Genomic DNA, 25,245 nt, shown 5'->3' with positions numbered 1-25,245 from the left:
AACAGTACCCATCACAATACAAGTTTTATCTAAACTTCTTCCCCCCCCACCCACACACATTAGGAATGGGTTTAAAACTGTCTTTCTGACAAATAGCAATGTGCTTTACTATTCCCATTAAATGTTACTCACACGTTAGAGTTCCTGTCATATCTTCCTTCCCTCTTGAAAGCTGGTTGTCACCGACCAGGTCAAGCTCCCCTTGCTGGACATTCACAAGGTTGCTATATTTCGATCCAACACTGGATCCTGTGTGCTTCTTAGCTGATTGAGTCCGAGCAGTGTCCAGGCAGTGTCACTGTCTGCTCAGGCTCACTCTCTTGTCTGGTACCCTCTGTCAGAAGTGAGGCCTCATGGTCCAGCTGCCCTACACCCAAGATCAGTAGTGGAACCCCCTTGTCTGCCTCAACTCTCTCCAGTAGCTTAAGCACACTGGTGTATTGAAAATTACTACAATTGCAAGCTATTACTTTAAATGGAAGGGGTTTCCTGGTCCTGCTTGCAGGCTACGTGGCTCTGCAGGGAAGCATGCAATCTGGGCCTGGAGTAGTCAGTCTGAAAAAAGCTAGCCTCGAATAAGGTGAGGTGAATTGTATGTCTCTACCTTAGGGAGCAGCCTGCTTTGTGTCTCCTTTTTTTGATTCTTGTGTAGTAAGATTTTGGATTTTAAGAAATTTAGTGTTACATTGCACCTTTCTAGAAAGAACATCTTGGGTTTTTATTTAAATTCTCTGTTTGTATGCTATGGACATACCAATTCCCTTTCCCAGTGCTCTTCCCTCATGGGTACTCCAGTTTACAGTTTAACTATTGGTCATGTGGCAGATACAGCAAGGAACTCTGAGACTTTGCAAAGTAACTTCCTAAACTTACCCACACTTCAGTCATAGAGAGAATCCTAGAGAGTCAAAGATCCATACAAAAACACCACAACCAGCACAAAAACCCTTCCGTCTAGTCTCCTTACCTCTCTGAGTGTGCATTGAGTTTTTGGTCAGTACTTTCAGGGTCTCCAAATCCTTCTCCTGCTAAGCCTTTAGGTTCACTCCCTCTGTCCCTGCAACAAGTTCACCATAACTTCCTCAGGTCCAGTGGTCCAAAGATTCTCTTAGTTAAGAAAGTGTGTGTCACTTTATCAGAAGCTTCTACCAACTCTTTGTGCTCCTTTTCAGCTGGGGAATTCCACTGCTGTAAACGCATCCCCTCCCTGCAGACAACCTGCGTTAACGATCAGTTTCCTTCAGCTTGGCCAGCCTCTTTAGCAGATTCATTGTATTGCAGGGCAAAGACATGTTAACTGCTTCTCTGATTGTCCTGTAGCGGCTTCCAGACAGGGTGTAATATACATGACATGGCCTTTGTCAGCAAATGTCTGAGTTAATACACAGTGTTTGATTGTATGAACTCTATGTACAACTCTATCAGATTTCATAAATTGCACATAGACAGATTCCCCAACCATCACACTGTAAAAATAAAAAATGCTGTGGAGACTACAAAATAATTGTTAAATATAAAAATGACTTATTGAATGCAAAAACTCTCAATACAACACGAAGCCTGAGAAATAAAACATGCAGGAAAGAAAACACTAGGAGTAAGTGTGAAAAACCTATTCATTGTGTGACCATGGGCAGTTTTAAGCAGTTAAGGGTGCCTCAAAGCTAATGCAGTTCAGGGGACGCCCAGGATCTGAAATGTTTAATTGATGCATCAACGTGCAGCTGGCTCTCTGCACAGGGCAATTGAGTTTCACCCACCCAAGAACATTCCGTTCTATGTATTCATAACTTCAAAAATGCTGAACATGTTTTCCTCACACTTGGGTTGTTTGCTTCCTCCGTGAGGAGTATAAAACAAGATATACTAGAACGTTTCTAGCTTTAGCCATATTTGAGTGGTGGGTGCAACATTTCAACCAGACAGTATTGGATAAATCTTTCATATACACCACTCAAAAATGGCTGACCTTAATTAATGGCTGACCTAAATAATTCAACTGTAATGAATTTGCTGAGCAGTCCCAGTTTGGGTTATAGCTCACCAGGAAGGGAAGGTGCTGTAGCAATTGGAAGGGCAATGTGTGAGGAGTGGGTCAGGAAGGAAAAGGTAGTATCTGGAGCCCTGGAAGTAGTGTGACAGTTGGAGGCAGTTGGTGGAGTGTTATATTTGACTCTCTAGGTGCTAGAGCCCGGCATGAGAAGCACCTACATAATTTGCCTGAGTCGATACACAAACCTTACTACTAGAGCTGGCTGGTGAATTTGGATTTGTTCTTCAAAACTTTTCATGGGAAAAATCCCCCTCTGAAAATTTTCCATCAGGAAATTCCAGTTTTCCCAGTAGTGTTTTTTGTTTTTGTGGGAGATTGTTTTCCCCTACCACCTCTTAGGGCACGTCTACGCTGGCAAAGTTGCAGCATCGGCAGATACAGCGCTGCGCAGAGAGCACTGAAGGAAAACAGCTGTTGTGTGTTCACACTGACAGCTGCCTGCGCAAGAGCATGTTCACACTTGCGGCACTATATAGCTGCCCAGAGTGCTGCTCTATCCCACAGAGCATCTCTTTCTCTTTTGTCACTAAGACTTGTGGGAAGGAGAGAGGGGTCGCAGGGCATCCTGGGTCCTATTCCCAATGCCCCGTGATGCATTGCTTCGCATCCCAGCAATCCCTGTGCTTCCATCCGCATTTGGCGCCATCTTTCAACGGTTTGTGTACTGTGTGCCCTGCCCTGCCTATTTCAGGCTGCAGGAATGGATCTCAAGCTGTTGACCAGTATGCTGCTTGCACTGACCAACACGTCATGAGTGGCAGTGGAGTTATTCCTTAAACTACAAAGGCAAGAGGAATGCAACATTGATCTCACCACACGTAGTAGCTACAACACGAGATTGCTTGTGGCATTCACAGAGGTGCTGACCACAGTGGAACTCCGCTTTTGGGCTTGGGAAGCAAGCACTGAGTGGTGGATCACATCATCATGCATGTCTGGGATGACGAGCAGTGGCTGCAGAACTTTTGCATGAGGAAAGCCATATTGATGGGACAGTGTGAGCTCGCCCCAGCCCTGCGACGCAAGGACACGAGAATGAGAGCTGCCCTGCCAGTGGAGAAGCACGTGGCGATTGCACTGTGGAAGCTGGCTACTCCAAACTGCTACCGATTGGTCGCTAACCAGTTCGGAATGGGAAAGTCGACCGTTGGAGTCTTGTTGATGGAAGTGTGCAGGGCCATTAATAGCATCCTGCTCCAAAAAACCGTGACTCTGGGCAATGTGCGTAACATTGTGGATGGCTTTGCACAAATGGGCTTCCCTAACTGCGGAGGGGTGATCGATGGCATGCACATTCCAATTCTGGCACCAGACCACCTAGCCACTGAGTACATAAATCGCAAGGGTTATATCTGAATGGTTCTCCAGGCGCTTGTGGATCACCGTAGGCATTTCACAGACATTAACGGAGGAAAGATGCATGACGCACAGATCTTTTGGAACACTGGTCTGTTCAAGAAGCTGCAAGCAGGGACTTTCTTCCCTGACCAGAAGATCATCATAGGGGAAGTCGAAATGCCCATTGTGATCCTGAGACCCCGCCTACTCCTTAATGCCCCATGTATGGCTTCATGAGCCACGGCAACTTGACAGCAGCAAGGAGCGGTTCAACAGGCTGAGCAAGTGCAGAATGACTGGAGTGTGCATTTGACAGTTTAAAAGCCTGCTGGCAATGCCTGTATGGGAAGCTGGACATGGCCAATGACAATATTCCTATGCTTATAGCCACGTGCTGTACACTCCACAATATTTGTGAAGGGAAGGGTGAGGGAATATTTGTGAAGGCTTCATTCAGGAAATCAAGGGAGGGTCTTCTCCAAGCCTGCAGCTTCCACCCTGGTGGCTAGCCTACGTGCAATGGTCCCTGTCCTCCCCGTAACGGCACAGTGGCACGGGAAAGTTACCGTTAATGGGGCAAGAAACAAAGCAGCTCTGCTGAGGAAACTGCAGGAGCGGATTGCCCAGTATCTCCACAAGAGTTCCCTGGAAATCTGAGGGAGATTCCCGTGAAGTGAGGGAGTATCAACAGCCTGTTCCGCCGCTCAGGCTAGGCATGAGGTGGGAGACAAGCCTCCTTTCTGCAACCCTCCTGCCCACAACAACTTGCTTCAGCAATTCCCAAAATCAGGTCCCCTTACCAAGGGCCTCCTCTCCTGTTTGCACTTCGCCAAGCTCCAACTGCTGTGACTGGCTAGGCTCCTCCGGGGTAGAAAAGAGCTCCTGACTGCATGCATCTCTGGCCTCCGAGTCATCCTCCGCCTCTGGGTCCCACTCCCCTTCTTCATCCAAGATTGCCTCCTCCTGGCTCAGTCCACTCTCGACTGGCATGCAAGCCAACGAAGTATCCACAGGGTCCTTTGAAGTGGAGGTGGGGTCACCACCGAGTATCGTGTCCAGCTCTTTGTAGAACTGGCAGCTTGTGGGTGCAGCACCAGAGCAGCGGTTTGCCTCCCGTGTCTTGTGGTAGGTGTTCTACAGCTCCTTCACTTTGACACTGCACTGCAATGCGTCCCAGTCATGGCCCCTTCTATCATGCATCTAGAAATCTGTCTGTAAGTATCATAATTCCTACGGCTAAAGCACAGCTGTGACTGCACAACCACCTCTCCCGAAATGCCGATTAGGTCCAGCAGCTCGGGATTGCTCCAAGCGGGGGATCGCCTGGTGCATGGAGCAGGCATGGCCACCTGGAGAGATGCGCTGAGACCACTGCACACATCACCGAGCAAACAGAAAGGGGACTTTCAAATGAATGTACAGGATGGGGCTGACAGTTGGTCACTTGTGGGCAGGGCAGTAGAGTTCAAACCAATGGCCAGAGAGGTGAGAACAGACATTGTGGGACATGGAGGAGGGATAGCTCAGTGGTTTAAGCATTGACCTGCTAAACCCAGGGTTATGAGTTCAATCCTTGAGGGGGCCACTTAGGGATCTGGAGCAAAATCGGTACTTGGTCCTGCTAGTGAGGGCAGGGGGCTGGACTTGATGACTTATCAAGGTCCCTTCCAGTTCTAGGAGATAGGATATCTCCATTATTTTTTTTTAATTAATTAACCTCCCAGAGGCCAATTGCAGCACTGTAATCACCATGGTGTCTACACTGGCACCACAGCGCTGTAGCCCTGGCGCAGAAAGCTGTACGCCTCTTGTCAGGGTGGTTTTTTAGAGTGCTGCATCTGTGCAGTTTCTGCGCACTAAGTGGCTTGGTGTGTGTACACCTCGGGAGTTCCAGCGCTCAAAGCTGCTTTACTGTGCACAAACTTGCCAGTGTAGATGGGCCTTACTTTGTGTTTGCCAACTGGACTGAGGTGGCAAACAATAGGGAAGTATGAAAAGTACTGTTAAAGTACTGAATGTGTTATTTTGTATACTGACAGTTACTTTCCCCAACTAGAAAAAGTTGGGAAACAGTAAGAAACTGGAAAAATGCATATGTACTGGAGAGGGGGGGAGACCCACAATTTCGAAATTCTTTTTTTGTTTTTGCTTTCTTTACCAAAAAATTTCATTCTGAAAAACTTCAGAAACTAAAAATTCTACCCAGAAGAAAAAATATTTTTTGACACAACTCAATTTTCTGATGAAAATTTTCAGATGGCAAGTTCTCAACCAGGTCCACCCACCTCCAAAGACTGTTTCGTGACACAAGCTGCTCCCCACAGCATTCCACAGACCCCCTCAGGAGGCAACAATCATACCACCTTGGACTGAAACAAACTCTAGAAAGTTTCAGCCCAAAAATAATTTACTGGAGAGACTATGAAGGCTTGGAAGAAAGGCTTTAGAATAGAAACCATGGCCCATCTTAATTATAGCATATATTCCTGAATATACAATGTATAGACTTCTCATACTTTCTCTGTTCCAGGGGCATGACCTCTATGCTTTTTTCTTCCAGTCCTACTGTGTTTTGTTTTGTTTTAAGTAAAAGGGTGTTTCTAGCCCTTGTTTGTAGAGATCCTCAAACGTAAACTGAGCATAAACTGATGCTTGCCTGAATCTGCAGATAGCTGGAACGGCTCTAAGATGTGACCTGTACCATTACCTCAACTAAATCCCTGTGGACTGGGATTCTGTGTCCATGAAATCTGGCATTTTTCCTATGCTGCCACAAAATGGAACAGCTTAGCCATGAAATTCACCATTTTTCTGCAGCCAGGCATGATATATTTTCTCTGTCTCCCATCCCTGATGGGGCCATTCGATAGCTGCTTTTTGCTTTCCCCTCAAGATGAAGGTAACTGGATTATGATGCATGGTCCTAGCATTGTTTCATTTGTTGTGTGCTGAGTAATAACATGAAAGGGGTTGGGACTCACCACCGCGGCGCCTCCTACTGGTTGTTCTGGGAATTAGCTCAGTCCAGTGGAGCGCTCCCTCCTGGTGGTGTCCCGTCCGTCATCTCGCCCTCGGTTAGCGTGTCTGAGCCCACGTCGCTCACCAACTCACGGCATCCTCTTCGGGACCACTGCCCTCTCGGCAGTGCCCCTCAGTCCTTCCACACCCCCTTCCAGGGGGGGGGGGCTTCAGTCAGCAGTCTCCTTCCAGCCACCATGGTCAATCACACACCCCAAAGTCTAATCCCTCCCGTCAGGGATCTGGCGTGGTCTGTACTGGCTGCTCCCTAGGGCCAATGGCTAGATGTACTGCAAGGGGGTAGGGGAGAACCCAGGCCCGCCCTCTACTCTGGGTCCCGACCCAGGGACCCTCTGGCAGCAGCCTCGCTGTCGTCCTACCCTCCCCTCATCTGTCCACTTCCCTGGGCCACTTCCCCTACGGCTCCTTGCACCCGCTAGGCCCTTCCACTCAGGGCCTGCAGCCTGGCAGGCCTCAGGCTAGAGCTCCCCTCTGCTCCCTGAGCCTGGCCAGCACTGTGCTGTCCGCGGTGCTAGTCTCACAGTTTGGAGATAGACCTTCCCCTCTCGAAGGCCTGGGACAGAGTGACTGCTCTCTCCCTATGCAGTCTTTTATAGGGCTGAGCCTGGCCCTGATTGGCTGTCTCCAACCTGGGCCTGATTGGCTCCCAGTAAGCCCTTCTCTCATTGGCTGTGTGTCTGCGCAGGCCCACTGGCCTGCCGCAGCCCATACTCTCAGGGAGTGGGGCAGCCGCCCCACTACAGGACTCCATGTTTCTAAATGAAACTGGCTCTTTACTAAGGAACTATTTACAGAGATGCTGCAATTGTAGCTAGCATTCAAGCCATGTGCACACAGACTGGCTTCCTGGTGCCTGCTCCAAATTCTTCCCTCCTGCAACCTGTGCTCCTCCCTTCAAGTTCCATGCAGGCTGCTACACATTGTACTATGTAGCCAGGCAATATGGCTGTTCTGAGCACTTGCCCTTTCTTCCGTATTTTATGGATCTGCCACTTGCAGCCTGACTTTCCTCTGTGATGTGCTCAGATCAAAACATGTACTAGACTGCTTGTCATCTACCATGGTATTTCAAAGGAGTTCTCTCAGTGGCAAGCAAAGTGACTTCTGGAGCCTACATATAACCACTAAAAGGATGGAGCACTCAGCCTGTTGGAGACCAATCATCCATTTTGTCAAAAGAACCCCCCAGAATTCATCAAGCCAAACTTGCATGTTTACAAAATCTTGTTCGTTCATTGCTTTAGTAGTGGTAAAGCTGTAAAACATGGAAGTCCTCTGAGCATCATATTTGGTGCCATGGCACATAGTGAAAGCTGCCAAGCCTCATATAATTGAGGAACCATTGATTGCAAATGTGTCTTGAATGTCATTAATGTTATGTTGGTCCCAGTTCCCTGCTCCAGTGATGCAGTCAGCTGATGATGAGTTCATGACAGGGCTGCAGAGGTCTGGGAACAGTGGTTTAGAAGAATGCAGGAGAGCCAGTACTTCTCGATACAATTGAAAAAGATAGCTGTGAACTTTATTAAAGGAAAGATAAAATGGGATGCAGGGGTTGGTGGGTGGGGGGAAGGAGCTAGGGGTATAGGGACAGAAAGATACAAAACTACGAGCCAACTCCCTTACAGAATCTAGAACTGATCTCGAAGGTACTCAATCTCCACATTGCTCTGCTAACAGTAAATAGCTGTTATTCACTGGCAAAGTGAATGTCTCATCACCACTCTCAAGTGGCAGAAGTGTGTGCTATGGATCTAAAGGTCTACACTCTACTAATTCAAGCTGGGATTTAAGATGGTGCCACATGATTGTTTTTTCCCCCCTCTTTAATTGTTTTTGAAAAAATGATTAGGTTGTAAAATTTTATAAAATCTATTAAAAGAATAGTATTTAGGTTGTAAAGTCAATCACTGAGATGCTAGGAAATGCCAGAGTTAAGGTTGATTGTGCAATGTTGATTCAGCCCTTTTGTGTATATGTATTATGACACAATCTCTATTAGACCATGTCTACACTTACAAGCATAGTGTGGCACAGCTGTATTGATTGAGCACTGCTGTAAGAGCACTCGTGTAGCTGTGTTATGCCGATGGGAGAGAGCTCTCCCATTGACATAATAAAACCAGCTCAACGAGCGGCGGTAGTTATGTTGGCAGGAGAGCATTTCCCACTGACATAGCGCTGTGCATGAGTGCTTATGTTGGCAAAACTTATTGTGACGGTCTGTACCCCTGTATTCACCCCTTGCACACTATTGTGGTAATCTTTGTACAAAGTATGCCTTGTGAGGTATCATTTGAAAACTCATAATGTCCTGATCATTGTCCTAGTAAAATGTATGGCAACATTGTATATAAAGTTATAACATTCCACTGTATGGTGTTATTAAAACATGTTCCAAGTCTGAGGAGTGGCCAAAGCAGTTCTTCAGAGACAAAGGACAAGCTGATGCCTCAGCCAGGTGTAAACAAGGTCAAATGGGCTATCACTTGATAAGTGGCTATTCATTGGCAGGAAAAGGGACATGGGCAAAAAAATCTACATCTTAGCAAAGAAACAGCATGGAGTTCCCATCCACAAAGTCTGCCTTTCACCATGTTCCCAGGCTGGAGATTCCTCTCAAAGGAGGAAGAGGACTATAAAAAGGAGGGGCAGAGACCCCAAAGGATCCCTCCCTTTTTCTCTGCCCACAGCATTCACAACATCTGAAGAACAAAAGCATTCTTTCCCCATTTGTGTGTGTTTGTCTTGTTTTGTCTTCTAGGAAACAGAATCAGACTTTAACACCACCAGCCCATCTCAGCTAACTTTTTCTCTTTTTTTCCCAAAAAAGAGACCATCTTTGATACCATCTACAAGACTGTCAAATGGGGGTTGCTTTAAAATCTCTCTCCAGCAAGAGGAAGAGGGAACAAGGAGTGTTGTTAAAATGAAAGCCTTACTTAATACACTTCAAATGCTTAAACATTTTACCCTTCTTTTCTGTATCTTTAAGTTCAAGCCATGGTACTAAGCAGGCTGAGGTCTCTGCATACCAAAACTCCAAACCTTACTTTAAACTGTTTAATATTGGACAGTGACAGGGTCATGTGAAGTGTGATATTGACTTTTGACTCTCTGCGCACATATATTCCTTCTAAATACAGCCTCTTACATTTTCAAGTAGTTTGATAAAGTGGCTAATTTTCAACCTCTGCCATTCTGTATAGATTTTGCTTCAGTCACTATTACCTGGGTTTATTTGTTCCATAAAATCTTGCTAGTGACTCCAGCCATGCGAAAAACCCAGCATTGTTGTCATTCTTATAAAACTAGAAAAGACATCCCATCAAATTATCAACCAGAAAATCAGATCTTATCCTCTCACAAGTGATCCTGGTACATACTTTATTTTCTGTTATATGGTCTGTTGATTAATGAAGTGGCTATAGTATCGATCATAAACTCTTTCGAGGAGAGGATCTCTTTTAATTATGTGAGTGCACAATGTCTGGCACAATAGTGGCCCCAATCGGAATGAGTGTCCTAAGCACTACAATAATAAAAGCTTAGTTGTACACATAGCACAGTTAGGATAGTACATGTATTTTTATGGGCAAGAAGTCACTAACTAATGTGTAGTTAAAGCTTTACCCTGTGTTTTTTTGGGACATCTGATATTGTGGGTTATTTACAGTTGTGCTTCTATTTTCAACTAGACTAGTCCTTTTAAAGGCCTTTCATTAAAATCTTTCTATTTATTTTTCCTATATAATTGCATCTTACTACATGAGTAAACTGTATTGTTTCAAAAATTAGCTCTTTTGCTTTTCTCCAGAAGCTACTACATCAGATACATACATGAAAGACTGCCCTTACCTCACTGTTCACCATTTAGACCTACCCACAGCCAGTTCTAACAATCTCTATTAATCGTCCTCACCATGTCACATTACTAGAAAGTCGAAGGGCAGGTCTACACTACCCGCCTGAATCGGCAGGTAGAAATCGATCTCTCAGGGATCGAGTTATCGCATCTCGTCGGGACGCGACAATCGATCCCCAAATCAACGCTTGTACTCCACCAGCAGAGGTAGGAGTAAGCGCCGTCGACGGGGGAGCCGCGGAGGTCGATTTGCCGCCGTCCTCACAGCGGGGTAAGTCGGCTCTGATACGTCGAATTCAGCTACGCTATTCGCGTAGCTGAATTTGCGTATCTTAAATTGACCCTTCCCCCCCCTCCCACCGTAGTGAGGATGTAGCCGAAGAGTAAATCAGCATAGCATTGCAAAGCACTAAGGGAATAAATAGTTATATTTTTTTGGTGCACATTTGTAAAATATTTTTCTTTCTTGAGCTAAACCTACTGTCCAAGCATAAATACTCTTCATTTGGCTTACTCTTGCATTTACCAAACTATTAAATTCATCCATCCATTTCAGTCAGGGTCTGTCTAAAAAGATTTGCCAACTTTCTTTCTTTATTTTGTACCCTCACATTAAAAATGATGTGTTATGTTTGAAAACTGTTTGGTGGGTGACAAATCTCTGTAACTGCCCATTTATTCTCAAACAATATTATTTTAGTTATAGTAATATCATTATTTCTTTTGCCCTTGTTTATAATACAGCTCCAAAGTCCTTAAAACATTTCATGTAGTTTTTACACTAGCTTTCAGTAAAGCTAACTTCCATCACTTTTTTCAGTCTCCTTTCGTCTGTTTATATCGAACCTGGCACTGAAAGGCTACATCTGACAAAATAACGTGAGAAGCAGATTTCCCCCCCAGTGCATGTTGTTGTTATAGCTAGAGTGGTAGGGCTGCTAGAGAGCGAAGTGATTAATTTTACCTCATGTTCCCCAACTGCATTAAGGATTTGACTGTGCAAGGTTCTAAGCACTCCCATTGAAGTCCCCTCAGCACCTCAGAGGAGTGCAGGACTGAGACAAAGAGCAAAAGTGTAAAGAAGGGCTTAACAATACTTTAGTTTAGCACAGTGGGTCTTTGAAACCCTACTATTTCACAGAAAGCTGCAGAGACAGAGTTGCAAAGGAGCTGGCTGCAAAGCCTCTTGTTAGAAAAGAACGCCACGTCAGTTTTACAATTACTATAATTTTCTAAAATAGCAAGAGAACAGGCAAAGGCTATAGGAAAATCAAACTGTCTAGAACAGGGGTAGGCAACCTATGGCATGTGTGCCGAAGGCGGCACGCGAGCTGATTTTCAGTGGCACTCACACTGCCCGGGTCCTGGCCACTGGTCTGGAGGGTTCTGCATTTTAATTTTAAATGAAGCTTCTTAAACATTTTAAAAACCTTATTTACTTTACATACAACAATAGTTTAGTTATATATTAAAGACTTATAGAAAGAGACCTTCTAAAAATGTTAATGTATTACTGGCATGCGAAACCTTAAATTAGCGTGAATAAATGAAGACTCGGCACACCACTTCTGAAAGGTTGCTGACCCCTGGTCTAGAAGTATGGTCCCTTGAGGTCCAATTATTGAAATCTTTGAGCAAAATTTCAGTAGCCGACATCATACAATCTCTGGCTTCAATAATGTTTTAAAGAAATTCTACTAAGAAATCTGTCAGAATCAGGTTGAAGTATTGGGACCCAACCAGTTCAGAGATAGCATTTGAGCCTTTACAGAAAATGTGTTTGCTATTTAAAGACTATTTAAAATAATGTGTATATAGTGCTATAAATTTACATTGCAATCTAAATATGATAATCATAACATAGGACAACAGATAGTATAAGGGAGGATGTGGGGATTACTGAAGGAGAGAGAGAAGGGGTTAGACAGATGACAACAGGGAGAGTGCTCCAATCATAGGGGCAGAATAATAAATCAAATCCAAAGAGAAAAAAGGAGCAGTTAATTGAGAGGATTGGAAATATTTTAGGGAGTTGGAAAGCCTGGGGAAATGTGAGCAGATAATGGGGGGGGAGATTATATAGGGCTAATGCAGAGTGTGATTTTGATACGTAGAGACATAGCCAAAATACCCAAGGAGGGAATCTTCTTTCGTATGGTAACTTGAAAAGCAACATTAAAAGTTGACATCCAAGTTTGTCATCCACTCTAAGGCTCTGGTGACATGGAATGAATCAAGCCTGTCCCTCTGGAGAAGGATTGTTGAGGCCAGTGATTGACTGGAAGTTCCTTGGTTTGAATGTCTTTTCTACATTTACATGTCAGGCTGTCCTTTGTTTTCCATTTGTGTAGTATTTAATCACAATGCCCGTGTGAGGTTCTGATGTGGCTTGCTGTGATCCATATCTTATGTGGCCTGGTGAAGTCAGGTGGTTGGTCCATAGGATCTGTGATCAGTCTTGATGCTTGACCCTGGTGTTTCCCCAGAGTCTCTACTGCGTATCTTTTGGGGATGGTCTCAAAGGGATGATGTGATCAGAATGGTGGGAGAGAAAGAAAACTTTAATCATTGCATTGTGGACAAACTCGGTGAGGGAAATGTGATTGGCAAAAAGGCTAGATAGGAGAAAGTTGCAGGAATCAGCATAGGAATTGCCATTAGAGTTGAGCAAATTTTTTTTTTTTAATTCGGAGGCTGAGCTGAAAACTCCTCCCTGCAAAAAAAAGTTCAGATAGTTTTGAACCGCTATGTGTGCTCTCCAATGTGAGCAATCAGGAAAATGTGTTTCAAAAATAGGCAGTATGTTTTTAAGGAGGATGGTGGCATCCAGTCTCTGTGACCCCTGGGCAGCAGTTCACAATTGAAAGGAATGGGGCATTGTGGGATAGCTGCTGGAAGACTGTTAGGGTTGACACAGGTCATGGAACATGATTCGCACTGCATAAGTCTCAGTAGGTTGACTATGGCTGTTTGGGGATGTGATTTTACTATGTTACCATAACGGGGTGCTTACATTGTCCAGAGACAAATTGGAGTGTAGACACATGCATAGGGGCTTAGTCAATGCAAGGCAACTTACATCAACATACCTTTGTTGGGTAGACCAGGCCTTATAAAAGAGCCTGCGCAAGACTTTAGGTGCAAAACAATTATGAATACATTCAAAAACTCAGCCTGTCAAAGTGACCTCAGCCTGCCAAAACAGTTATCCCCATTCCTTCACTTGCTTCCAACAGTGTTCAGTTCCTTTTACTCAGGCTTTTCCAGGAAAGGAGTTAGGAAGTATTTCTTGATGCAACTCAGTCAACCTGTGGAACTCATTGCCAGGGGATGTTATGAAGGCCATAAGTATAACTGGGTTCAAAAAAGAATTAGATAAGTTCCTGGAGGATACGTCCATCAATGACGATTAGCCAAGGTGGTCAGGGATGTAATCCCATGCTCTGAATGTACCTAAACCTCTGAATGCTAGAAGCGGGGACTGGACAACAGGGGGTGGATCACTCAGTAGATTGCCCATTTCTGTTCATTCCCTGTGTAGCATTTGGCATGGGCCACTGTTGGAAGCCAGGAGGCTGGGCTAGATGGACCATTGGCCTGATTTAGTATATCCATTCTTTATGTTCTTATATAAGTAAGCCAGGCAGTATTACTATTTTTAAGTGCTGAAGTGTTAAGTGTGTTAAGTGTCTTTCAGAAAAAGAAAAGTCATAGGCCCTGCTCTGAAGAGTTTATAATGAGTCCAAAGCCCTAATCCTGCAAAGACTTAGTTTTGCGCATAACGCTGGCTACATGAGTTGTCCCAATGTCCCTCCTTTGGTTGTCTGAAATTGGAACCTTATCTTATGGAAACTTAAGCACATGCATAACCATGGTTCACACATGGCACAGCAAGCCAGGATTATAGACCAGGGGTCGACAACCTTTCAGAAGTGGTGTGCCGAGTCTTCATTTATTCACGCTAATTTTAAGGTTTTGTTTGCCAGTAATACATTTTAACCTTTTTAGAAGGTCTCTTTCTATAAGTCTACAATATATAACTAAACTATTGTTGTATGTAAAGTAAATAAGGTTTTTAAAATGTTTAAGAAGCTTAATTTAAAATCAAATTAAAATGCGGTGGCCAGGACCTGGGCAGTGTGAGTGCCACTGAAAATCAGCTCGCCTGCTGCATTCGGCATGCGTGCCATAGGTTGCCTACCCCTGTTATAGACAGACAAAAATTGGGCAATTAGAAATGGAAGGACAAGGGTTACAATGCTAAGATGACATAGCTACGCAGTAAGGCATGTATACCTCTTAAATGTTTCATTACTTTAATTATTTCAGTTTGTTTATTACTAAGCATCTAATTCATCATAGGTGACATTACAGTAGTGTGCAGTGTTTTGTCGCCGTATCGGTCCCAGATATTAGAGAGACAAGGTGGGTGAGGTAATATCATTTATTGGATTTCACCCACCTTGTCTCTCTAATTATAGCAGTGAGTTTTTCATGAGACCTGAATGCTGTACATTTCTTTGACCTGCCTGAAGTAAGCCATGCGTTATATTTGTTTTGAGGCTAACTCTGAAGGGAATCCAAAGTAACACTTTTGCTTCCTAGAATCTTCTTTTCTTTACAACTAAAAAAACCCCCACCATCCAAGTGTTTGAAGACTGTCCAGTCATGAGAAGCCTTCTTTGGTCAACCCAGCTTGGACTAGCCTGTCACACAAATTGTACTCTCTCCATATGGGGACATTTTGTGTCAATCTCTTGAGAGGAGGTTGCCTAATAAGTGCCCTATTGTGCAAGTTTCGCTGTATATGAAAATGAACATATTTACCAAAGGATATCACAGTTTACTGAATCAAATGCTTTTGCTATGTGATATGCAAATGGATGACTTCATATCTTGTTTTTTGTTACACATGAAGGTCATTTGTCTACTTGAGAAATGCTGAATTAGTTGAATGACATGACATTAATCCAAGTTAATGTATCGTAAGTTTGTTATTAACTGCCTGGAAATTTACAGGACACATCTTTCATTCTTTTCAGTGGCAGACTTGGTGATTTGGGTATTTTACTGGTTTAGAGGATGTAGTACTTTACCTTCTGATTGATTTAACAAGGGTATCATTGTTTCATGACAATAAAAATCTAAATAGATCTTAACAGCAGACACTCATTGCTTATTACAACATTTACCCAACTTGATCCACAAGAATTTCAAATGTATCTGAGTGAAATCCGACAGATGGAACTTAACACAGTGCATGAAATATGACTGCTCTCTGTAGTCTGTCACATTTTAACATCTGGTAGACTTTCAAGTGCAGTGATGATGAAGATATCACGTATCCTTTGTAACAAGCTCATTTAATATGAAGCTTGCATATCAAGATGATGGTCAATATTTTCAGCTCCAAAAATTCCTCCTTTTAATATTTAAGTCTGTAATAGAGCATGGGGAATACAACAAAAGTATGTGAATGCTCTTAGAAAGAATATCCACTGATTTGCTTCACTGGTATTCCAATCCTTTCGAATTGCTTATTGGCATACATTCAGATGAGCAAATTTTTATGGAAAGCAGACCACATGAATTCTAGCATGGATTATATTTGAGAGAGTCAAAGCTGGACTGACAAGTTGAAATGCTCTGACACAACATTATGAGCAGCCCTCAGAATTCCACCTAAAGAAATGACTGAAAGACTGAGTGTTTCAATGTGTACACACATATATATATATATATAAATATATATATACACACACTGTGACGTTGCACTCCATATGATTTTATGAAAATATGCTAATGAGTGTAAATATAATGTAACTGGAATATGCTTTATGCAAAAGGTCTCTTGTAAGGTATCATTACAAAGCTTATAATCTACTGAGTGTGGTCATCCTATTTGTATAAATGTATCATTCTTGTATCTGAAACTAGAAATATGAAATATAATTCTGAGGTCCTATTGTAATTATGCAATGTGTGGGCCATTAATGGTGGTTTAGAATATTGAATCCCATCAACTAGGACAGTTGACTAGATGGCTTTGTTTACTTGCAAGCCTTCCTGTGAGTCAGGCTGGGAAGAATGAAGGCTTGGGGTCTCACAGAACATGGGACCATGTCACCTGGTACTGGAATCCATCTTAAACCTGGGGCTTTTCCATTAAGAAGGAAGGGTGGGGACTCAAAGAGACAAACGATTCCCGCCTTGTGCCAAAGGTATATAAGGGGATGGAACAGAACAAAGGGGGCTGCAGTCATAAGAAATCCCCTGGCTACCACCTGAGCTGAAACAAGGACTGTACCAGGGGAAAGGATTGGGCCCAGACTAGAAAGGAGTCTAGTCTGTGAAAGAAGCTTATTCGAACATCTGAGGGTGAGATTTTATCTGTAATCAGTTTCTTAATGTATTAGACTTAGACTTTGCGTGTTTTTGTTTTATTTTGCTTGGTAACTTACTTTGTTCTGTCTATTATTACTTGGAACCACTTAAATCCTACTTTTTATATTTAATAAAATCACTTTTGCTTATTATTGAACCCAGAGTTAGTGATTAATTCCTGGGGAAGCAAACAGCTGTGCATATCTCTATATCCGTGTAATAGAGGGCAGACAATTTATGAGTTTACCCTGTATACGCTTTATACAGAGTAATATGGATTTATTTAGGGTTTGGATCCCATTGGGAACTGGGTATCTGGGTACTAGAGACAGGAGCACTTCTTAAGCTGTTTTCCGTTAAAGCCTGCAGCTTTGGGGGTTGTGGTTCAGACCTGGGTCTGTGTTTGCAGCAGGCTAGCGTGTCTGGCTCAGCAAGACAGGGTACTGAAGTCCCAAGCTGGCAGAGAAAACAAGCTCAGAGGTACTCTCAGCACATCAGGTGGCAGCCCCAAGGGGCTTTCTGTGACCCAACCCGTCACACACACAACCCCTCCTCTCTTTTCCATACTTGCTCCCTATCTACACACTCCCCATACAGACCCTCCCTGCTATAAAATTCAATTGAATGGTTACCAATTCAAATCACGCTCATTAAACGAGCATGCACATTCAGTGCATGCACCTTAGATATGCACTTACCATGCAGACTCATGAGTCATATATAACTAATTATATACGAAGTATATATGCCTTCATAGATTACAATGGCAGCAGGGACCATTGTAATTATGTAGTCTAACCTCCTGCATAACACAGGCCGTAGGACTTCCTTGAATTAATTCTTGTTTCAAATCCAATAGCTCTGCTTGAACTAGAGCATATCTTTTAGAAAAACTTCCTTTTTTTTATTTAAAAATGTCCAGTGATGGAGAATCCACCACAACCCTTGGTAAATTGTTCCAGTGGTTAATTACTCTCATTGTTAAAAAAATTGCACCTTGTTTCTAGTCTAAATTTGTCTAGCTTCAACTTCCAGCCATTGGATCTTGTTATATCTTTGTCTGCTAGATTGAAGTGCTCTCTATTATCAAATTTTTGTTCCTCATGTAGGTACTTATAAACTTCTCTCTTATAAACAAGTCACTTCTTAACCTTCTCTTTGTTAAGCTAAACCAATTGAGTTCCTTGAGTCTATCACTATAAGGCATGTTTTCTAATCCTTTAATCATTCTCATGGCTCTTCTCTGAACCTTCTCCAATTTATCAACAGCCTTCTTAAATTGTGGACACCGGAACTGGACATGGTGTTCCAGTAGTGGTTGCACTACTCTAATCCTACTCAAGATTCCGCTTGTTACACAACCCAGGATCGTATTAGCCCTTGGGGCCACAGTGTCACATTGTCAGCTCATGTTCCAGCTGATTATCCACCATGACCCCCAAATCTTTTTCAGACTCATATTCATAATAAATTCTCCTTGCACATACATCCTTACTCCTCCACTATATGCATGCTTGGACAAACAGCTATGAGTTTTCCCCCATAGACTATTGGCCTGATCTGAGATGTAGATGCTTAGCACCTTTGAAAATGAAGCTATGCAAAAAGTCAGGCTCCTCTAATGAATCTACAGGGAGGACCCATCATCTGTGGTAAAAACTGCCACTTTAACTCCCCAATGCACATGCTCACCTCCCTCTCCACGCTGGCTCCTCCTAGTCCCACCTTCTAGGCCTGAGTGAAGTCCCTGTGCTTGAGGCTGGTGTGTATAAAACTTATGGTAATGCCCCCATTCTAAACCTAGGAAGGAGTGAAGATCCTGGTGCTCTCCTCCCCTTCACTGCATCACTTGGTCTCTCTCCAGTAGAATTTTCTTCTGAAACATACAAGCAAAGGAAGCATTTTTCTGGTGAAAATGCCAGAAGATCAGCTGTTCACACTCTATTTTCAATCCTATATTGAGGAAACATCTTGTTCTCACAATATTTTACATGCTGGCCAGCCAAAGGGATAAATTAATGTAGGAACAGGCAGGGAGTGAAGAGAACAAAGCTGGAAGGAAAATGAGGAGCTAGAAGAGCAAAGGAAGGGGAGATAGGACAGAGAAAATGGCAGATGAGAAAAAGGACATTGAACAGAAACCCACTATTCCAACTAGAGGAAAAAATAATGCGTGGGGAAAATATAAAATGAGCGAAGTGCATGCACAAGACACAGTCCTGGGTCCCCATACAGGGGGCAGTTTGGACACACTCTTTTCAGCTTTGAGATGCAAAGCATAAATGTGGTTATTAGTACATAACGTGTCTATCTTAGGTGCATTATATTTTCTACCTTATCATGAACACTCCCATCTCCTCATCTGGAAACTGGATTAGAGTCAATGGAATGCTGTACAATCAGCAGATGGGAATACTTGTTGAAATTCCAACCAGCTGTTCAATCTCCATGGCGAATCTAGAAACCTTTAGCCTTTTTCATATTCTAAGCACTTTACAAAGTAGCCAATTAATCTTCACAACATCCCTGTCATGTAAGCGTTCATTCCCCATTTTACAGCTGGGGAAATGAAAGGAGATCAAATTTCTTGCTGAAAGCCATATAGGAAGTCACTGGAAGAGCCGGATTAGATACCAGGTCTCCAATCTGCCTAGTCTTTTGCTTTATCCATCAGACCATCCTGCCTGTTTATTTTTAGCAATTCTCCCATTGTTGGTTTAATGCCAGTGCTGCTCCACATGTGCAAGCAGTGATGGGAGCACTAGTGTATATGAGGCATAGACATGTTTACCCATCATCTGACACTGCTCATGATCAGATGACACAGAGATAAAAAACATCCATGCCCAAACTGCACTAGCCATTCCACCATTGCTAGCACAAGTGCAGTTGCATTGACTTCAGGCCAACAGTAGGAGAATTGTTTAAACTTCAAGACCTAAAAGAAAGGCACATATCCAGTGCATCTGCTACATACTCAGTCCAAGGTACAGTAAAGTCTGAATCAGACTTAAGAATGTCTTCATAACTATATGGTTAAGCTTTTAAAAAAAGCTTTAAAACAACATTACTAAAACTTCCCTCCCAACTCATCAGACCTACACACACTTGCAAGAAGAAAGTTTCAAAGTATGTCTGCTGGCCAAACAGAGCCTTCAGATGGAATGGGGGTGGTAAGCAGAAGCGACCAAAATAGAGGCACATAAATGGTCTGCCAAACTTGTGTCTAATAGAGCTTCTGGAATCTGTGCTGTTTATTTGGCTACATTGCACTGCTTTATGATGGACCCAAATATAATTCTAGGTAACTAAACATGAAAGATTTTGCACTGCACTGCATGCTCATAAATGATAAATTCCTTGCAGGAACAAGAATGGGAAAGATACTGTGCAGAGATGAACCAAGTGTGTGGGGGTGAACTTTCTTTTTGGTGACATGTTGTGAAAATTCCAGGATTTTTTTCAGTTTTTCCTTTTTTTGCTGTTTCCATTTATCCCAATTTTACTTGCCCAGTTTCAGGTATCTCCCAGATTTTAGAGTATATCTAAACTCTGGGTCTTTACAGTACAGTTCCACTCTACAAATGGATTTTGTAAAAACTTTATGGATGGTTCCTACTTGGTCTCTTGGGCTTGTACATTTATGTACAGAGTAAAATTCAGGGGAGAGGAGATTCACATCCTGTGTTCAATTTTGTCACATGTCTAGTTATAGACAATTAAGGTGCACAGTACCTTACAGTACCTTAAGAATAGCAACAACTGTGATTAAATATGAAGAATAAACAGATGTATTGATCCTGACTGCAGGTAGCATACGTTTTTCAGAATCTGATTCCACTGATGTAACATGGAAGCATGAGAATCTTGCTGTTCTGACTTATTGAATCTTTATTGTCCTCTCACTGTATCCTGTGAAACCTGGAAGGCAAGGAGACAGCAAGAAGAAAGTTCATTCAAGTCCTTCAATAACATATTGAGGTTGAGAAAATTAGACCAATAGTTCTTAGCTTGAATTTAGCTGGACTTTAAGTGTTCAATAAATATTTCTGTTCTGTATTTGGGAAGATGCCAGATGCAGTCATATCATATGATGAAGAAACACTTTCCATTCTAACAGTAACCTGGGAGAATGTCAAACAGAAGCTACTGAAGCTAGATAATTTATACATCCATGGATCTGGATAATGTGCACCAACAGTTTTAAAAGAGCTGTCTGAGGAACTCTCTGTACTGATAATGTCGATTTTCAGTGTCTCAGAACACTGGGAAAATTTCTGAAGACTGGAAGAAAGTTGTGCCAATATTTTAAAAGAACAAACAATGTGAGCTGGGAAATTATAGGCCTGTCAGCCTGACATAGATCCTGGACAAAAAAGTAGAATGGATGATACGGGACTGGATTAATACAAAAATAAAGGAGGGTAAAGTGACACTGTGCTCCATATTGTTCATGATAGTATGAGTATGACATTATGATGCAGTTTGTACCAGAAAGGTCATGTAAGGTGTCACTGGAAAAAGTTATGATTTGCTGAATATGATTATCCTATTTGTATGCATGTATCATTTTTGTATCTGAAGGTATGAATATTTACTATGTATCTGTATTTTAAATGTGCTTACTCTGGAAAACACTCACGGCTAGTCTTTCAGGAACAACAATGAAGAAGCTAGACAGTGCTGATGGCCCATCGGCAAAGACAATAGACTATGGAAGAGCTTAGCCTTCCTGTAAATGTTTCAGCCAACCTGTAAGTAATGGCTGCTATTACTCAACAAGGGCATGTGACCAGACCACATGATACTGAACTCCATTTTGGCTACCTGTATTTTTGCACAAAGTGGGTCTGGGAGCTGAGTTTGGAACAAAGGGTTTCTGCCATATGGGAAAGCTATATAAGGCAGGGAATGACATCACCTAGGGGCCCCACTCCTCACAAAAGGACACTCCTGGAAACACCTGAAGAGCAAAGACTGAACTAGGGGAAGTGCTGGTCCCAGGCTAAAGGGATTTCTAGCCTGTGTATGGAAACTTGGTATATTAGGGTAGTTTGCGGTTTTATTTATCTACTAGGCAATCTGCTTTGATCCGTTTGCTATCACTTAATCTATTTTTTGTAGTTAATAAATTTGTTTTTTGCTCTATCTAAGCCAGTGTGCCTTTGAGTGAAGTGCCTGGAAAAATCTTAGCTTGCTTAACACAGACTTGTTGCATATCCTTCCTACATTGAGGGGAAGGTGAACTTTATTAATGTGCTTACCTTGTACAGATCCCCGTGCAGTGTAAGACTGCATAATACAGGGTTTATAGCCCCGCAGGGGTGCAAGATGGGGGAACTGGGATGTCCTGTATGACCTTTAGTGGCTTAGGTACAGCACTCAGGTAGCTCAGTTTGGGTGTGTGGCGCCATGTGCTGTCGTGTTGAGTGATAACAGGGCCTGGTAAGGCTGGCTGTGTCACCAACCAAGTAGTGATAGAAAAGGATCAGCCCAGCTGTGTGGCTTAGAGGGGCACAGCGGTTCCCACAGCTCCCAGACTGCGCTCCAGGGGGGACAGCCCATCACAGGTAATATAATTAATGCAAATCAACATGGGCTTATGGAAAATAAATCCCATCAGACTAACTTGGTTATCTTATTTTGTTGAGATTACAAATTTAGTTGATAAAGGTAATAGTGTTGATGTAATTGGACTTGGTATCACCCAATATTTTGATTAAGAAACTAGAACAATACAAAATTAGCATGGCACACATTAAACTGATTACAAACTGGCTAATAGGCCTCAAAATATAACTCTAAACAGGGAATCATATTCTAGTGAGTGTGTTTCTAGGGGGGTTTCTTCAGGCACCAGTTTTGCGGATTTTTTTAAACACTTTTTTCAAGGATCTAGAACAAAAATAAAATCATCACTGATAAAGTATGCAGATGACACAAAGATTGAGTGAGCGGTTAATGAGGAGGGCAGCTCGCTGATACTGGGTGACCTGGATCTCTTGGTAACCTGGCTGTAAGCAAATAATGTGTTTTAATATGGCCAAATATAAAGTCATACATTCAGGAACAAAGAATGTATGACATACTTGTAGGATGGGGGCCTTTGTCCTGGGAAGCAATAACTCTGAAAAGGCCTTAGGACTCATGATTCATAGATGTGTAGATTATAAAACCAGAAAGGCCCCCTGTGATCATCTAGTCTGACCTCCTGTATTACATAGGCCATAGGACTTCCCTGAATTAATTCCTGGTTGAACTAAACTATATCTTTTAGTTACAGAGACTAATCAGCTGAAGATCAGCTCCCAGTGCGAAGCTGTGTCCAAAAGGGTTAATGTGATCCTTGAACGAATAAACAGGGGAATCTTGAGTAGGAGTAGAGATGTCATTTTACCTCTGTATTTGGCACTGGTGCAACCACTGCTGGAACACTGTGTCCAGTTATGGTGTCCACAATGCAAGAAGGATGTTGATAAATTGGAGAGGGCTCAGAGAAGAGCCAGGAGAATTATTAAAGAATTAGAAAACATGCCTTATAGTGATAAACACAAGGAGCTCAATGTGTTTAGTTTATCAGAGAGAAGTTAAAAGCTGACTATAAATACCTACATGGAGAGCAACTATTTGATAATGGGATCTTTGATCCAGAAGATAGGTAAAAGAAGATCATGTAGCTGGAAGTTGAAGCTAGACAAAGTTAGATTAAAAACAAAGTTCACATTTTTAACAGTGAGAGTAATTAACTATTGAACCAATTTACCAAGGAGTTGAGGTGGATTCTCCATCACTGGAAATTTTAAAATCAAGATTGGATGTTTTTCTAAAAGAGATACTTTGTAGTTAAAGCAGAATTACTGGACTTGAAATAGGAATTAATTCAGGAAGTCCTATGGCCTGTATTATGCAGGAGATTAGACTAGATGGCTACAGTGATCTCTTCTAGCATTATAATCTATGAATCTATAAAAACATACTATACCTTTGAAAATACAGGTAAAGTGTTCTGTCTACTTAGATCTATGTACCAACTCATCACCATAATACATAAGGGCTTATTTCTGGACAATAGGAGTGAGTTTTTCAGAATAGGACAGAAATTCTGATAGCTTTAGTGCATTCAAAATGTTGTTAAAATAAACACTAACTTAGGTGGTGCTTAATGGAGGCTAGGGAAAGCTAAGCCTCCTCAAACGTTGCACCATGGGGGGGGGGAGTGGTGGATTTGGGCCCCCCCAGAAAAATCTCCCCCTGCCACAGCAGCCCTGGGGCCATGGCAAGGGTACAGAGCTTTACTGGTCATGAGGCCACAGCAGGGGGAAGGGGCAGTGAAGGAGTGAGCAGGCAGAGAGGCTGCAGGAGAAGGAGGAGGACAGGGCCATGGATGGAATGGGGGCAGTGCCATGGGGGAAGGGGTGGAACAGGGACAGGGCTGTGGGTGAAATGGGGGCGGGGCCATGGGGGAAAGGGTGGAACGGGGACAGGGCCATGGGAGATGGGGCTGTGGGTGGAATGGGGGTGAGGCCGTGGGTGGAATGGGGGCAAGGCCATGGGGGAAGGGGTGGAACGGGGACAGGTGGAATGGGGGCAGTGCCATGGGGGAAGGGGTGGAACGGGGACAGGGCTGTGGTGGATGGGGGCAGGGCCATGGGGGAAAGGGTGGAACGGGGGCAGGGTCATGGGCAAAATGGGGGCAGGGCCGTGGGGGAAGGGGTGCAACGGGAACGGAGCTGTGGGTGGAATGGGGGTGGGGCCACGGGGGATGGTGTGGAATGGGGACAGGGCCATGGGAGATGGGGCTGTGGGTGGAATGGGGGCGAGGCCGTGGGCGGAATGGGGGCAAGGCCATGGGGTGGAACGGGGACAGGACTGTGGGTGGAATGGGGGAGGGGCTCTATGCTTGGCGCTCCAGCCAGGGTGGAGAGCTCTGCCTTGGTCCCGGCTGAGGCTGAGCTCTCGGACCCACACCCCACCCCACCCCACCCAGTGGTCCCATCCGAGCTCTCAGCCCCACCCCGAGCCAGGGCCATTGTGGGAGAGACCAAGCTCTCGGCCCCACTCCACCTCAGCCGGGGCCATGGGGGGCTGTGAGCAGTGAGTGTGGATGTGGCCTCAGCCAAAAGGGGCTTTGGCTGAAAGAGGTGGGGCAGGGGGCTAGCCTCCCCAAAGGGGAGCGTCACCCACTGCCCATGAACACTAATTACTTAAGAGTCATAAAACTTCTTTCATCCCAGAGCAATCTGCAGTAAGGGGCAGGGTTTAATTTGAAAAAAAAAAAATCCCTCCCCCACTACCCTGAGCATAATATGCAACCTTGTGCTCTGACTTGTTTTATACTGATAAAAAAGCATTCCAAAAGAGAACTAAAAACTGTTGAGACAGTTGAATATTCAAGAAATTATCAGCCTAAATTACTGCACTTTCCCAATAACGTGATCTAGGTAAAAGGCCATTGTTCAATGATTATACTATTACCTTGTACTTACATAGCGCTTTATTTGTTCAATGCATGGCAGTGGGTGAGCCACAGGCTCGGGGAGGCTAGCCCCTGGCCCAGTCCTCCTCT

Source organism: Chrysemys picta, chromosome 3 (genome assembly GCF_011386835.1).
Source record: "Chrysemys picta bellii isolate R12L10 chromosome 3, ASM1138683v2, whole genome shotgun sequence".
NCBI classification, from domain to species: Eukaryota; Metazoa; Chordata; order Testudines; family Emydidae; genus Chrysemys; species Chrysemys picta.
The sequence above is the reverse complement of the archived record's forward strand: the minus strand, read 5'-3'. Positions refer to the sequence as shown.